A 16,828-nucleotide genomic window follows, 5' to 3' on the forward strand; every position below is an offset into this window, starting at 1 on the left:
AGTACTAGGCAATCTGCAGACAGTGTATAGAATAGATTTAGAAAATTGTGCCTCTGTATAGTAGTGACACAGTGAAGACCCTCGTACATAATAGCATCAGTTCACTGTTCCTCTGTCTAGTGGTAACACAGTGATGACCCCTGGTATAAACCTATGATCTCCCATCCACTCGTCAAGAATTCACATGAAGAGTGTTAGTGAGGGTCTCTGCCTAACATGAACTGGGATCCTTTTCCACAGTATGGGAAGCCTCTGAGTTATGGATCTGCCCCTACAGCATGTCCTATTCATATGTGTGCTGAGGTTTAAATCTGTAGCTGTTGTGGTTCTGATGGATTTGGATTGTACGAGGTGGAACATGTCCATCAATTCCTGATTGGACATGGCCTTGTACGTCAGGCACAGATCACCTCTAAGTAGGTGGTATGTTATGGAATAGAGCATGAGTTTCTTTAGTCTGGCAGCATATGACATTTGTTGGAGACCCTTGATCCTCCTGGAGACGTACTTATGGGGTCCCCCTAGCTGTTGCAAGTGCCAGGTGAGGTACATACCAAATGGGGCATAGTACACAGTCATGGGCCTGATAAGGGAGGAGTATAGGGGTACAATGACCTCTTTGATCTGGATGTGAATCCCTTCATGATAAGGTGGGCAAGGTAGGAAGTCTATCCAACCACTTTGGCAACGTGGGTGTCAAATGAGAGGTCAGTATCGATTATTGTCCCCAGGTCTCTGATTACTTTGTCTGTACTCAGTGGGTTACTGTCTATGTGATAATATGTGGGTACCTTGTCCGTCCGAAAGGGTATGACTATACATTATTTGGCATGCAGTTTAAGGCCATGACTCCGGCACCAGTTGTCGGTTTCAGTGAGGCCTTTCTGTAGGATGTATGTGTCAGCTGGTGTATCAACTATGGTGCCTAGTATAAAGTCATCTTTGAACATTGTCAGCCACTACCCTCCCATGTTTGCTTCCACATCTGAGAAATAAATGCCGAACATGAGGGGGTCCCAGGACAGAGCCCTGTGGGACACCACTTGTGACTGGCTCTGAGTCTGACATGGCACCAGTGATTTTGACTTTAGGGTTTCCATCTGTTAGCCGGTTTGCAACCCATCTTGTGACATATGGATTTACATTTAAGCTGTTGAGCATGTCTATGATGCCAGAGTGGGGTATTGTGTCGAAAGCCTTAGCCAAGTCCAGGTAGGCTGTATGGACCGCTGTGCCCTCGTCAATGGCTATAGTGACTGATTTGAAAAGGTCAACCAGGTTCAAAAGGCAGGATCTGCCCTCTACAAAGCCGAACTGGGTGGGATCAAGTGTCTGTAAGTCCCCAGTGTCTCTGTGTATGAGTTCCATAATGATTCTTTCCATAGCGTTGCAGACCAGGCTGGTTAAGCTTATGGGGCGGTAGTTACCAGGGTCTGTAGAGGTGCCTCCTTTGTGGAGTGGGACTACTGTTGCTGTATGCCAGTGTCCAGGTACATATGCTGTAGTAAGGCTATGGTTAAATAGCATTTTATGTGCGGGTTTAGCTCCTCTTGGAGTTCACGTAGCACGCAACCTGCGATACCGTCGGGTCCCATTGATGCTGTGTTTATAGCTTTGCTGAGGGCGGTTCTCAGCTGGACATCTGAGATGACAGGGAGGTTACAGTCAGCTGGGATAAGTAATTCCTCATGTGGGGGTGAGGGAGGGGAGAAATCTGCACTGAACCTGTCTGCCAGAATGTTGGCAATATCTGTGTGTTCAGTGTAGCTTTTGTCACTGTGAACTTACTCTGAACATATCTGAGGGTTTCCACCCAGGTGTCTAACATAGCAGAAGAAGGCCTTGTGGTTATCTGTAGTGTCCATAGTGATTTCCCTCTCATTGTTGGCCTTGCATGTTTGTATGAGAGAATGTAGCATTCTACTAGTGCTGATCAGAGATGCCTTATCTTTATGGAATTCTGCTCTGTCGTGCAGTAGCTACCTTCTGTTGTTATACAATTTGTTCATGGCTGGGTTCCACCAGACAGGACGCCTGCCCTTGGTGGAGAGGGTCTTGGTTTTATTTGGGATTGCATGATCCATGCATTCTTGCAGATGTCCGTAGAAAGCATTTGTAAAGGAGTCTGCATTGTGGGATGTGGTTTCCACTGGCCCAGTGGGCTTAAAGGATACCAACTCAGTTTTAAGAAGTGTAAAGTCAGCATTTGAGAGGTTTCTCACTGTAGTCTTTTGTGTTGTGGGGGAGGTGGGATATGTATATCCAGGGTGATTAGTCTGTGGTCAGATGTGACTAGTGAGGGGTATACTTCTGGTGTGTAGCACATTGTCCCCATGTTTGTGATGATCAGGTCTAGTATATTATCTTCCCTTGTGGGAGAGGTGAATAGCTGTTCCATTGCATTTGACTTAGTGAAGTCCGGGAACCTTTGGGCTAGGGTGTTTGGGCTAGAATAATGCACCCAGTGTATGTTAGGGTAGTTGAAGTCTCCCAATATGATGGTGTGTGGTGGGACATTCATATCCTCCAATGTCTTCAGGAAGGCTGACTGTGGTTCCTGAGATTGGGAGGGTGGTCTGTAACATGCTACCAGTTGTATAGCAGGTTTGCCTATGGTTATTTGCACCTGGATGGTCTCTGATGCTTCATGTGTTGCCACTAACCTGGAGGTGTGACTGTCCTTCATGAATATGGACACTCCCCCTCCCTTTTTATTTTGGCCCGAGTTTTGGGGCCAAAAAGCATGATACGAGGTATAGCCTGGTACCGCTGGTGTGCTCTCAGGAGCCTTGAACCAGGTTTCACTTACTGCACAGACATCGAGATTGATAGAATATGTACGTACAGATATATGTAATACACACATACATATATAGATATATGTAGATACATATACATATACAGATAGATCTGACTGACAACAGATATGTCTGTATATGACTATCTCTCTCTCTCTGTCCCACCCCTCTCACTCTCACTCTCCCTCTGTCTCTCTCTCTCTCTCTCCCCACATCTATATGTATATATCTACATCTATATATGCATATTATATATATATATATATATATATATATATATATATATATATATAAACATATATATATATATATATATATATATATATATATATATATATATATATATATATATATATATATATATATATATATATATATATATATATATATATATATATATATATATATATATATATATATATATATATACTGTGTGAGACACATGTGTGCAGATGTATTACAACAGGTGCCTGGTGTCAAAGGCATGGAGTGAACACCAGTGTGGATACTGGAGTACCATACCCCATTCAAAAACACTGACACCAGTAACCACCACATATGTGCATGCCTGCCCACCACTGCATGTGTCAGGGGGGAACAGGGGCAACAAGTGTACAATAGGCTCCCCATTGATATACACAGTGGCACACTAGTCCTGTAATACCTGTATATGGAATGTGTCAGCGGACATGGTGTTTCAGCTATGGACATGTAGGTCACTGTATCCCTCTACACCCCACAATGTCCTACACGGTATGTACCTCCCATGACAGCTACAGATATGGAGAAGGACACAGACATACACAAGTAACTGTGTCAATGCACTCAAACACATTACCTATGCAGAGTGACTGACAAGACCACACAGCGCACACAGACTACCTACATAGAGGTTACCACTGCTGGATATACATAGTTCGGTCACACCCATGACAGTTGTCTAACAATCATGGTAACACCTCCAACATCCACAACACAAATTACCTATGTCTGTCATCCTTGTCACTGCAGTATAGAGCACATGGTGGAGGTACAGGTCCCTACCCACAGATACGACATACCCTGTAGTAAACCACACAGAATTAAGAAGCAAGGCTCCCATGAGTAGATGTCAGACATACCCCTGCTGAATGTTATGCAGATAGGTAATATGCCATATGAGTCACCCTGTGTAACTGTTTGTAAGGAGCAGGTACGATCATAACACATGTGTCACAAGGGGCAGGGTAGCATAACAGTATGCTGCTGTAGGCCCAGGGCCAAAAGCACACTACCTACCTAAGACACAATGCACACCCATGAACACATTGCAAACCAAATATGTGAGGTGGAATGTGTGTGCCAGTGACTGGGTGCATGTTATGTACTGGTGTGATTGCTCATCATGACTGTCTGTCTGTCATGGTAGTATGTGTCCTTGGTGTGAGGCCAGAGACAGATGTGTGAGGTATTACGATCGACACATACTACATTGCCATATGTTGTGCTGTGTTACCCTGTATGTCACTGTGGTGTAGGTAGGGTTATGGCAAGTAAGAGTAGTGTGCATTACCAGTGAAATATGTAACGTGCATTGTGTGCAGTGCATGGGCTGATAATGTTCCCCATACAGTACCTTGATACAAACCCCCAGTGTGAGGTTGTGCATTGGACCTGAACCAGTGTGCTGACTGCTGCAGTATACTAGTCTGTCGTATGGAGTGTGCCAGGTACTGTTGCACAGTTGTCGGATGAGCACTGATATCTGGTCATTTACATGTGTATCCCCAATAGACAGACAGATGCTATATATGGTGGTTAAGTTATATCACTACAGTCGAGTATTATGTGTATTATGTGTGCCATAGTTTGCTGACAGATATTGCTGACATATTTTCCTTCTCCTTTTCAGGGCTATGGTTCACCAGCGAAACCCTGTGTACTCCGCTGCAGAGGAGGAAGAGATACACCAGAGCCTGGTGCAGGATTTCGCAATACTCTTTTCCCGCACCAGCCAGAACCAGCAGGAGAGGGCTGCACTGTGGCAAGACCTGGTCTGTCAGGTAAATGACATAGGCACACATAAATGGACATATGAGCAGGTACGCCATCACTGCAGTGATTTAATTAGAAATGTCCGTCAGCGTGCGTCGGATATCCACAGGCAGCAGCTTGCCACAGGTGGTGGGGTGTCTAGACATCCCCCCCTCACCAGACTGGAGGGACTACTCCTAAGTGTTGTGGCTCCAGCCCAACAGCAACAGCAGCAGCGTACATGTGTAATGATGGAGGCTGGAGCCACCCAGCAGCAGGACACGGAGCATGCAGGTAACATGCCATGTGTATAGTTGACCGTTCTGTACACTGTTAGGTTATGCATGTGTGACGTGTGTCCTCGTTTTGTAGCTGTAATCTTGGTAATTATTGTGCAAGAGTGATAGTCTCAATATCAGCAGTAGACCTGTGGAAGCTAACTGTTGCACTACTGAACTGTATCATACCCACAGTATCAATGGCACAGTTGTACTCACTGACAATAAATGTCTCATTTCTGCAGGTCCCTCTGGTGTAACAGCAAGGCAGCCTATCCATGCTGGTGAGTGTGTAATACCATTACCTTCAATATACCTGATACTAACAGTAATAATAAGCTGAAGCAGTAGTGCTATGTGTTTGATTGCAGGTGTGTTTGTGTCTGTGTGTTGATATCTCCTATACTGAGGTGTGTGCATGTGTGCATGTGTGCATGTGCCCATGTGTGCATGTGTGCATGTGTGCATGTGCCCATGTGCCCATGTGCCCATGCATGCATGTGTGCATGTGTGCATGTGCCCATGTGAGCATGTGTGCATGTGTGCATGTGTGTATCAGTGGTGACATTGTGTACACATTGTAAACTGTGTTTCCTGTCTTACTCCCACAGGTTCTGGTGCTGCTCTGGTGTTGTGCAGCAGGGAACTTGAATCAGCTGCTGTGGATAGTGATACTGATGATACCTGTGTAATGGCACAGGTAGGTGTGCCAGGGTCCGTCATTGGTCAGCCAATTGACACTACACAGCTGTCGACCCCATCAATGCGCACAGTCATCCTGCCAATACTTCCTTTGTCACCAATGTCCCTAGGTGATGGACAGGATACAGTGGGTATTGACCAGGGTAATGTGGTATCGGTGGCACATGCATCCCCACACAGCAGCCATGGCTAGGGTCCTGACATGGTACTACACAGGCAGACGTGCAGGGGTTCTCGTGGGAGCATCCTTGGGCGTACCGCCCCTGTCAGACGTGCCCACAGAGGTCTTTCAACCTCAGCTATGTTTCGGGCTGTAATGCAGGCACAGTCACGTATGGAACAGTACACCAGACAGGGTCTGAGGGAGCTGAGAGCATGTCGCACAGCTATGAGTGACAGTATGCGTGATGTTGCGGCTGCCATCCGTAACTTCACCGAGGTCATTGACAGACGTTGGGGGGACACACTAGATCTGTTCCACAACTACATGTCCATGAGCCAGGGCAATGGTGGACGGTTGAGGCGTCGACGTGGCCGTATGCCAGCAACAGCAGCAGTTGGCAGCCATCGAGGACGACAACAGGCCCGCGGCCGCTCACATAGTGCCAGCAGCAGCCCCAGCAATGCTGGGTCTGTGCTGTCATCAGCCCACCCCAGGAGACCACGTGCACATGGCTCTGGACAATCCCAACAGGGACCTGTCTCCAGTCACCAACCATCTGCTTCTGATGACAGTACCCAGTCTGGCTTAGTACCTGATACGGTCCGTAGCACCCCTGCCAGGCACAGGTACCATGTCCATGGCCACAGACAGTGATCTGTATGACCTGGCAGGTACAGTCTGTGGCTGTCCACAATCACCTGCATATGGCAGCCATGAGGTGGGACTGTGTGCATGCATACACACATGCAAATCGATAACACCTAGGGCTACCACATACACGCACACACTGCATCAACATTGCCCCATCTTGTACTGCTGTCCCTCACCAACACACACACACAGACATGTCAATTGGTTGTATCAGTGGCAGACTCAGGCATACCAGGTACACACCCTGTGCATATGATGAAACTGTGCCACCTCCTGCAATCTGTAACATCGGTGCAGGAACAGGTTAACATGGTGCTGATGCACACGGCGACTACATAGAAGTGTTGTAATAGTATAATGTTGACAACAGTACAGTGTAATGATATCATTGTGGGTATATCCCAGCATGCCTGATGCAGTTACAGTATGAATGTCATTGTATTGTTTTGTACACCCATAGTAATTACCATAGTGTACTGTCTGCACATATTTGCATACTGGTGGTGAGGCTGTCAAGAGATGGCCACCTACATAGGTAGCACAGGGGATACGAAAATGTATATATTGATACTCAATGATGGTCATGTCAACTGCGAGTTGCATGCTGTCCACACTTGACTCTGCAATGAGGATGTTTGAGGATGTTGATATCTGTGCAGTAATACACAACAGGTTCAAGACTCACAAGAGCACACTAGCACTACAAGGTCACACCTCATACCATGCATGACAGCACCAAAACACAGAACTAACTATGACAGGAGGGAGAGTCTCCATACGTGTCAAGGATACTGTGGTGCCAGGACAGGTAGCATACATCATACTAAGTCTGGAACTGCTGAGTGAGGGCTCAGTGTCTGTTATTTGACATGTGTATTATTACAGGTATGAGAACTTGGGTATCAGGCCAGTTATTCAACATTACGAAGGTACATGGTCTATACACTTGTGGGGGGTGGCCCTGGACCCAGCCCTTCTGACCTGTGAATGTCTGGGTACAGGCTTATAGTGCCTGCATATATGCACTGTTACCTACTGGAAGTCGTACACCTTGTTTGTTGTAGCATAGTCTACATACAGGCCTGCTAATTGTAGCTTTGTTTGTATGCATGTTTGCTTGTTATGTTCCTGAAACACTGATTCCACCTGCAGTACAGATTTACAGTGCCTCTGTGGATCCCTAGTGACATATGTATTGCTTACTGTACTGATGTCCACGTCTCACTTGACAGAACATCACTGTTTGTCCTGTTTGCATGTAGGTTGCCTGTAACACATTGCATATGACTTACCTCGCATTTGCTCAAGACAGCATTCATATATGCCAGCACTAACAAATCAGGAGCACTACACCCTCACATACTCACCTTGAGTACCTTGTTCCCCATTGGCCCTATGTGTCGTTACTTAGCATGGGATTCACAATGCTATGGTAGCATGTGCAAAGGTCACCTGTCAATCTACTCTCTGGTCCACTTGGTAAATTTGTGAGTCATGTGGCAATGTTACAGCTGCCTCATGTACACAGACAACCCTCTCCCCTTCCCATACACTTACAACACATGTGAGAGATGCAACCACATAGCCAAACTGGGGGCTAAGCTCTCTTAACTCAGTACTGGCATACCCTGTCAGGTGGAGTGGGATACTACAGTGAATACAGTACCAGTCTCACATAGACCTGCCATGACCGCAATCCAAACACAGAAACACACAGGTACATTCTTGGACTTTCAGAATAGCATCCTGCCTGAGCAGCTGACACCTGCAAAGCAGACACACAAGCAAACATTAAGCCAGAGCAGAGCACGTGCAACACATAGCTCACAAAGCCTGTGTGCCAAACAGTCACAGGCCATACGGTTTGACAACACACCTGCTACAGTTGTATGAAGTACCTCTATCGTCAGGTACACTGAGGTCCTGCTCACCAGGCTGAACAAGGTGAAGGTCATGCTGAGATGCCCATCGGGCACTATGATCCACCACATAACACAAGCATACAGGTCACTCCAAGGCATGTACAAATATGAGTCAGTCATTGTCTGTGCCAGTGTGTATGACCTGTGACGCACCTCCCTGGACTACATGTTAGGGGACATAGAGGGGCTGTCTGAGCTTGTGGCACAGGCTGGTATGACCCTGACCTTGAGTAGCATCTTACCCTCACCAAGAATGCTGCCACAATATGTAGACAGGGTGATCAGTTTCTACAATTACCGTATGTTTCGGTGACATTCAAAGGGGATCCAATGCCTGTCAGTGTGGGATTACATGCTGGACAAGCCACATTGCTTTGCTTGGGACAGCTTGCACCTGTTACCCATGGGCCGTTGTATATTGGCAGAGGCTGTTGCTACACACATAGTGCCTTTGTATGCAAGGCTGACATTACATAGCCACCTACACAGGTATCACACGGGATAGGACACTAATAGTAATGCTACTCAACAGCAGCAGTGTAAACCTCAAGATGCATGCAGTGGAAACTGTCCTTATCATGGGGTACAGCAATATCCATGCAGTAACAGACTCCTGGTACAAGGCTCCCAGGTGCACACCATCACTGCCAGATCATACCTCATACCATGCTTGTCGTCCCCTACACATGCACCAAACCAGAATGGGGGGATGTATCCAAAGGCACCTCAGATACACACACCCCCAGGTTGGTGGCACAGCACAAAGCATCAGAGCCTATCCATGTGCAATTAACAGTGGGTTAGACTGCCTTCAGGTTCATAGCCTGGCACACACCACCCTCCTATACCCAGGAAACCCACTTGGCCTTCCTGACAACACTGGGAATATGACAGTCTCTACAAACACCATTATATGGGTGGACTGCGACTACCCAAACATGGAGTGTGAGCATTACTCTAGCTCCAAGACCCTATCTGAAGGGTTCTTAGCATTCATTCCCTGCATTGCTATGGAACAACTTGTTACCACTCCCACAAGAGGTGACAACATGCTGCACCTGTTCATCACCAACATGTGGACTATATGCTCCAGACCAGTCGTGTATCCCTCGCTGGTGGGATGACACCATCTACAACCCACACTGTATATTCACATACCACATGCAGCCCCTGCACAGAACACCACAGTCATACAGTTGTCTAATGCATATTCCATGTATTCACATGAGGCAGGCTTCGGACATGGGAACTATTGAAGTTCACAGGTACATATGTGTAGGTGGCACACACATACATCATGTGTGCAATGACATTACTGATATAATGTATGTTGTGCAATATTGGGAACAACACCCACACACATGGACAAACAGTGTGACAAAATTACACATGGCATTTGTAGGATACAAACCCCTACCTAACTATGTTATGACACTTGTGAGAGACGCAATAGCAGAATGCGCTATTCAAATTACTGAGAGGATTGCTTTCTCCTGCTGTACTTATAGGGTACTGACATCATCAGTGTTTAGACAGTGGAATATGCAGCATGTGTTGTGTAGTAATAGTTGCCAAAAGGGACATTTCTCTTACACATACTATTGCACACACACTACTCCCCCCCACACAGTCACACACACTCTGAGCACTTGCAGGATTCAAACCCCTACCTAACTATGTTATGACACTTGTGAGAGACACAGTAGCAGAGCGCACTATTCAAATTACTGGGAAGATTGCTTTCTCCTGCTGTACTTATAGGGTGCTGACATCATCAGTGTTTAGACAGTGGAATATGCAGCATGTGTTGTGTAGTAATAGTTGCCAAAAGGGACATTTCTCTTACACATAGCATTGCACACACACTATCCCCCCCCACACAGTCACACACACACTGAGCACTTGCAAGATTCAAACCCCTACCTAACTATGTTATGACACTTGTGAGAGACGCAGTAGCAGAGCTCACTATTCAAATTACTGGGAGGATTGCTTTCTCCTGCTGTACTTCTAGGGTGCTGACATCATCAGTGTTTAGACAGTGGAATATGCAGCATGTGTTGTGTAGTAATAGTTGCCAAAAGGGACATTTCTCTTACACATAGCATTGCACACACACTACTCGCCCCCACACCGTCACACACACACACTGAGCACTTGCAGGATTCAAACCCCTACTTAACTATGTTATGACACTTGTGAGAGACGCAGTAGCAGAGCGCGCTATTCAAATTACTGGGAGGCTTGCTTTCTCCTGCTGTACTTATAGGGTGCTGACATCATCAGTGTTTAGACAGTGGAATATGCAGCATGTGTTGTGTTGTACTAGTTGCCAAAAGGGACATTTCTCTTACACATGGAATTGCACACACTACTCCCCCACGCACATTCAGCACTTGCAGGATTCAAACCCCTACCTATGTTACGACACTTGTGAGAAACGCAGTAGCAGACTGCCCTATTTGCATTACTGGGAGGCTTGCTTTCTCCTGCTGTACTTATAGGATGCTGACATCATCAGTGTTTAGACAGTGGAATATGCAGCATGTGTTGTGTTGTACTAGTTGTCAAAAGGGACATTTCTCTTACACGTGGAATTGCACACACACTACTCCCCCACACACATACTGAGCACTTGCAGGATTCAAACCCTTACCTAACTATGTTATGACACTTGTGAGAGACGCAGTAGCAGAGCGCGCTATTCAAATTATTGGGTATCATTTCTGCTCCTGACATATGTATAGTGTGCTGACATCATTATGTATGAAGAGGTATGTACATCTGTTACTATCCATCAGTACAGGGAAGGGCATATCTATGCATTAACTTTGCACAGGCACAGTGGCCTACTGTACTGCGGAGGCAGATGCCAAATACACAATGGATAGCCTTCTGTATTCCCTAGGGACAACAGCCTAGTATTGCACTCTATGGCCATATGTTTACCTGTCAGATGCAAGTATCTGTTGCTCATATACTGTTTGTGGGTCTTTATTGCCATAGCTTTCCATATCTCTATGAACAACTTGTGTACTGTGGAAGATGTTTGCATATGAGTGGGATCCAGTACTTTACTTATGTCTCTGTTGTAATTTCACTGTGTACACTGGGCAGATTTCTGTATTGTGGGAGGTTCCTGTGTTAACACATACAAATGCCAGATATGTGTGTGCAACTGCTGAACTGTGACATGGCCTAAGTGTGTGAGCATGCCCAGTTCACAGTTTCTATGGCTTCTTGACTGACACATCTCATTTATCTAAGTGTGCGAGCATGCCCAGTGTGAACTTTACTTATGTTGGGATCTGTGGTCCACCACATTTGTGTTTGTGTGTGGACATCATCTATATTTCACATGTACAGTTGAGTGTTGGACATCAGGTTGTGTTCTTACTGCCCAACTGCTTTGTGTCTGAACCTAACAGGCATTATGCTGTGCCTGCAGGGTCGCCATGGGATAGTTTGCATACAGTTGTCAACATCCTTTCCTACTGACCAAACAGTTATATTGTCATATAGTGTACTGGTGCAGTACTTTCACTGTGGTGGACAGTATCATCAGTTTCAGTCCTATCACTGCTTGTAATATTTATAGTGAGCACACCAGACTGGTTGAGGGCCAGTTGTGCAGATATGACCATGTTGCATTTTGTTCAGATATGGACAGCATAGTACATGATTGTCCGACATTGTTAATGTATTCCACAACTTGTGTGGACAGTGACAAACAATGGCCATGTGCCCTAGTCCATTTGTAATGCTAGTCAGAGAGTGTTTGTCCTTCAACACACATTTACTGGTGTTTGCCATGACATATGTCAAGGTTAATGTGCTGTGCCTCTGTCTACCTGTGACATACAGGTGATATCCAGGGTACACCTACCATCTCCCATCCAGTCATCATGATTCCTCTGGATGAATGTCAATGAGGGACTCCCTGGATAACCTGTACTGGGAGTTTAGTCGTGAGTGGAGTGAGCTTCTGGATTATGGACCAATCAGTATAGCATGCCTGTTTATGTCTGTGCTGGGGTTCAGGCCTGTCAGCTGCATAGGTCACCAGCATTCAGATTTTACATGGTGCCAAATGTCCATTGATACCAGCTTGGTCATGGCTTTATACATCAGGCACAGTTCACCTCCAGCCAGGCGGTATGGCACTGTGTGGAGCTGCAGTTTGTTTAATCAGGCGACACATGGCATCTGTTACAGCTCTGTGATCCTCCTGGTGGGGTATTTGTGGGGTCTTTCCAGTTGATGCAGGTGTCTGCTAAGGTACATCCCTGAAGGGCCATTGTACACAAATGTGAGGCTGCTGATGGATGACTGGAGAGGCACATTGTCCTACCCTGACCTAGGTGTGCTTACCTTCATGATTAGGTGGGTATATGGTATGTTTCTGTAACCACTACAGACACATGGTTGTCACATGCAGGATATCTATCACCTTGAGTCCCCAGGTCTCTTATTGCTCCTGATGTACTTACTGGGTTAACACCTATGTGGTAATTTCTAGCCATGTACTGTGTTTCCACAGGGGATGACTATACACTATTCTGCATTTAGCTTGTTGACATGGCTGTAGCACCACTTGTCTGTTTCTATGTGTGCCTTTTGTAGGTTGCTTGTGTCAGCTGGAGGGTCCGATATGGTGGGCAGTTTGTAGTCCTCTACGAGCCTGTTCAGACAGAGTCCTTCCATGTTGGCCTGTACCTATGTGACATATATAGCATACAAGAGAGGTCCCAGGACCATGCCTTGTGGGATGCCAGTTGTACTTGGTTTGCAGTCTGACATGGCTGCAGCATGTCTGACCAGGTCAGTTCTGTCCTTGAGCTGGTTTGCAACCCATCTACTTGGATAGGGGTTTATAGTTAGGCTGGTGAGCTTATCTGTACTACCAACTAGGGTATTGTATGGAAGGGTTTAGCAAGGTCCAGATAGGCTGTGTGATCCACATTCCCAACATCAATGTCCTTGGTGCGCATTTCACATGAGTCAGACATGTGTAAGGGGCAGGATCTGCCTTATGACAGCCACACTGGGTAGGGTCCAATGTCTGTAGGTACCCAATCTCGTTATTCCTGGGATCCATGATCATCCTCTCCATTACTTTGCCAACCTAGATAGTCAGGGTTGGGGGTGATAGTTTGCAGTATCCATTCAGGCACCCTCTTTGTGGTGAGGGACCATTGTTGCTGTACACTGCTCTTTGGGTACATATCCTGTGGTAAGACTGATAGTGTGCAGTACTGCTATTTGGTGTTCCATTCTTCTTACAGTACTTGTTGGACACAACCCAGGACACCATCTGGTACCATTGATGCTGTGTGCTGTGCTTTGTAGATGCTGGCTGTTACCTCAGCATCTGCAATGTCAGGGGGCCAGCACTCTGCTGGGATAGATATTTGGCAGTTAGGTGCTGGTGGGGAGTTTGCAAAGAATCTGTTAGGTAGGATGTTGGCAATGTGTGTGGGTTTGGTGTATTGTTTGTGATATTAGAGTGCTGCAGAGCATATCTGTGGATTATCACCATGGTTCCTACCATCAGGTAGGACAGCTGTGTGATACTCCTTTGTGTCCTGCACAATTTGTATCATCATAGGTTCATAGGTTCATTCTAGGCTATCTGCCCTGGCCTTGTTTGAGCATGGACAGACTGTGTGTGAGTTTTGACACCCCTTGCAATGTGCGTATTATGCCCATGTAGGGTTTACTTTACTAAATGTGATACAGGGATGGCCCCCAGTGTACACTTACTATCTCCCATGCACTTCACCAGATTTCTCTTGTTGAGTATGAGTGTGGAGCTCAGCCTATCATGGACTGGGATTCTGTTCCAGAGTGTAAGGAGCCTCTGGGTTATGGATCTGTCCCTCCAGCACATCCTATTTATCTATGTGTGGAGGTTCAGATATCTCACTGTGGTGTCTCTGCTGGATTTGGGGTTTCTGCAGTGGAGCATGTCCATTCATTCTGGATTGGACATGGCCTTGTACATCAGGCATACATCGCCTCTGACTGGGCAGTATGCTTCTGAATTGGGCTGTGGTTTCTTCAGCCAGGCTGCAGATGTCAAATGTTTGGACCCTTTATCCTGTTGGTGAGGTACATTTGGGGTCTTTCTAACTGCTGCAGGTGTAAGGTAAGGTGCATCCAAACTGGGGCATTGTTGTCACGTATGGGCCCGATAAGGGAAGAGTATGGGGGCACAGAGACCTCTCTTGATCTACATGTGCATCCTTTCATATTAAGGTGGGCAATATAGCAGGCCTTCCTGGCCACCTTGGCAATGTGAGTGTCACATGACAGGTTACCGTCCACTTGTGTCCCTAGGTCCCTGATTACTTCTTCCATACATAATGGATTACCACCTATGTCATACTTTGTGTGTGCCTTGTTTGGTATTTGTTGAGACATTCATACTCTGCAGTGTCTTCAGGAAGGCTGGCTGGGGTACCTGGGTTTGTGAGTGTGGTCTGTAGCAGGCTTCAAACAGGGACAAAGTTTGAGCCACTGTTACTTGCCCGTGGATAGTCCATGCTGCTTCTTGCTGTGGTACCAGCCTGGGGTGTGGTTATCCTTGACAATTACTGATAGCCACACTCCTATTGTAGTGTGTTCCATGTTTTCGAGCTGTAGAGCATGGTATGAGGCATAACCTGGTAGTATTAGGGTGCTCTTATGGGCCTTGACCCAGGTTTCTGTTACAGAACAGATATTACCATTCTCCATGCTGTGGTGGGTTTGGTCTGCATGCACCTTGCAGGTTAGACTTCTGGCGTTGGGTAGCATTACATCCAGGTTGTTATCCCTTGTGCTACCTATGGTGGTGGGTTTGTGTTTCCAGCATTACCTATTCAAGGCACAGTGGGGGTGACAACAGCCTTTGCCAGTATCCACACAGCCAGGTGTGCTGGGTGCGTGCCATCCCTAGCAGGTGGGGCATCATGTCTTGCTCAGCATGTCAGCCCAGGCTGTCAGCCATGTGTTCCCCCTTGCTAACAGCAATACTTCAGCCAATTATTGTACTTGATCTTGTTGTCTTCATAGTATAGCATCATGCTTGGTGAGGGTGAGATGTTAGGCAGGGTCTTCATGTTTGCATATACTAGATGGTATTCCAAAGCAAATATAACAGTTCCAGTAAGGCAGTAAGCAGAACAGATGATAACTGCTATGTATCGCTGTAAAAACGTTCACCAGTCCACCAGGTAGCAGAAGAAACTTTTTAATAAAAATCAGTTAAAAAACAAGTTGAGCGCTTTCATCTATAAGTAATAGACTTCATCAGAACACTTTATAATTACAAAATGAAGCTTATATACTCTCACACATTCATCTAATGGAATAATTAGATTCAATTAACTAATATGTTTTAACCCTTAACCTGCTACCTCAGTACACGGACCAATGTATGTGGATACATTAAACTATTTAAAATGTTTTTATGCATGTACTTAACTGTAATTGTAATTCTAACGGCATGGTAGATGTTTGGAGACAAATCTAATAAGCTTTTCAAAGGATATTTGGCACAATGCGATGGAAATAAAACTGTAATAACCCCAAGTAATGTAGTTGTGTTACTGAAATAATGCAATAATGCAAAATGCAGGGGGAAGGCATCATCTAACTGGATGCACTAAATTCTCCTGTCATCCAACATGGGTTTTATGGATATATAGTTCAGTAAAGCGAGGTCCTTGTCAGAAAGCAAACTCAGCACAGATACTGCCTTAACGTGTTTATTAAAACAAAAACGTTTTCACCACGGCAATCCGTGGCTTCTTCAGAGAATAAAACAAACAAGCCTAAGCTCTATTTAAAAATCAAAGAAGAGGAAATGACATCATCCAATTTCCTCAAAGCAGCATCAATATTATAAAAACATTTAAGCTCTTAAAATAACAGCCTTAATAAACATACAGGTGTCACGGTCATCACTGTTACTTAATGCAATACCTTTAAACCGTGTTGTAAATATATAAAAATCATCCTGTCCAAATATCAAAAATGAAAAAATGTTAATAAAATTGTGACATCTATTTAATTATGTGTTTACTGCAGCTGTCACAGATCGGATCAACTTCCCTATAACAATGACCACAAGGTGTACATGTTTATGTTTTAAAAAGTATATATATATGTATTTCTTATTAAATACCTATACAAAAACCTTAAGGTTAAACCTAACACTAAGTAAATAAGTATGACAAAAACATTTTTTAAATTTGTATCTACTTCTATTCTATATTCCTAGTTTTGTTACCACTCATTACAACCATAAGGTCAAAA

The sequence above is a fragment of the Protopterus annectens genome, chromosome 5.part0 (genome assembly GCF_019279795.1).
Source record: "Protopterus annectens isolate FY-2018-M chromosome 5.part0, PAN1.0, whole genome shotgun sequence".
In the NCBI taxonomy this organism is placed as follows: Eukaryota; Metazoa; Chordata; order Ceratodontiformes; family Protopteridae; genus Protopterus; species Protopterus annectens.